Source organism: Embiotoca jacksoni, unplaced genomic scaffold (assembly GCF_022577435.1).
Source record: "Embiotoca jacksoni isolate LCO1_2020_lvr unplaced genomic scaffold, fEmbJac1.0.p SCAF_26, whole genome shotgun sequence".
In the NCBI taxonomy this organism is placed as follows: Eukaryota; Metazoa; Chordata; class Actinopteri; family Embiotocidae; genus Embiotoca; species Embiotoca jacksoni.
The window spans coordinates 5,311,143-5,312,631 of NW_027185377.1; positions in this window are offsets into that span (position 1 = coordinate 5,311,143).

Genomic DNA, 1,489 nt, shown 5'->3' on the forward strand with positions numbered 1-1,489 from the left:
ATTATAAAAGGTTTTCTGTATTAATCCGTTCATGTACAGGTCACAAATATAGGCGGAGTGCCAATGAAGTTAAGCACCGTGACGGAGCAGGTGGAGGCTGTAACTTTGGTGAGTAATATTCCAAGTTGCATAATCAATATCAGCACCTGTGTTACACCTATTTTTGTGATCAATGGTACATGCAGATGTGCGATTTTTGCCATGAACCTGAACATGAGCAGAGAGCACACGTCACATTTTTGGGGGCCCAGAAAGAAGTTGCACTGAGTGTTGAGGAGGGATGGTGGGGAGTAATGATTTGTGTGTTGCGTGTTTTCAATGTGCTGTGAGCAGGTGCGTTGACGTGTTGGATGACTGAAGTGCCATCGCGCCACAGTTCAGGTTGTTTGCACCGAGTGTTTTCCCCTCAGACGCTTCAGAGCGTCACGGTCAAACTCGGTGTTGACAGTTTGAGCAATTCACGGTCCGCCAACCCACGGATGTCTAAGAAAACCCACCTTGTTGCTCTGCTGACCGGATGCACCTCCTTTGGTCTTTGACAGTGACGTTCTGCCCTTCTTGAGACGTGCATGTCACTCAAAACACCTCTCTGCGACGTCACCGTAGTTTTTCTGAAACATTTCGGGGGTCTCTGCTGCTGATTTCTTGAGTTTGACATTAAAGCTGACGTGCGCTCTCTGCTCATGTCAATGGTGAAAACGCATAAAAGCACACATGCCAGTGGTCACAAAAACGAGTGCAGCACAGGCGCTGATGTTAATCAAGCGATGTAACTTGGCGTACTTACTCACAAAGGTTAAAGCTTCCCCTTGTGCATCACTGTGCTGCCATACGGTCGCACACAACAGGAGCAGTGTTGGAACTTTTGAATGGCCCCTCGTATAATCAAGACTTTATCTTTATTGCCAAATGTACATTAGAGCATTATCATACTATTTTAATGGATGTCACATTGAAAACAGCTCAACTGTTTGCGTTTCAACTGCATACAATTCAGTATATGTTCTGCATGGTTGTTGTTTTTTTTTAAGGCCAATTGATATCATTGTTCTTCAGTCGCTGTTCTTTAAATGCAAACATGAATGAGTTAAATGCAACCATCCCCTGTTTATTTAAATTGAACTCCTCTTAAGGTACATGCTAAACACTGTGTATCATCAATCATGTCTGCCCTGATCAGCCAAGTGGAAACAAGGCATTCATTTTCACGCAGGCTTGGCTGCATTTGACTGTTAGATGGTGATTTTAAAGACATCCACTGGCCACTAGAAGAGGTAGGGTGCAGAATATTTGCGCCAAATCTTCTGCAAACAATATGAGGCCAGGTGACAAACCTGGAGAAAACTAAGTGGAAAAAAATGTGTGTGTGTGTAAGAAAGAAAGAAAGAGAGAGAGAGAGAAAGAGAGAGAGAGAGAGAGAGTGTGTGTGTGTGTGTGTGTGTGAGAGAGAGAGAGAGAGAAAGAGAGAGTGAGTGCGCGTGAGAGAGAG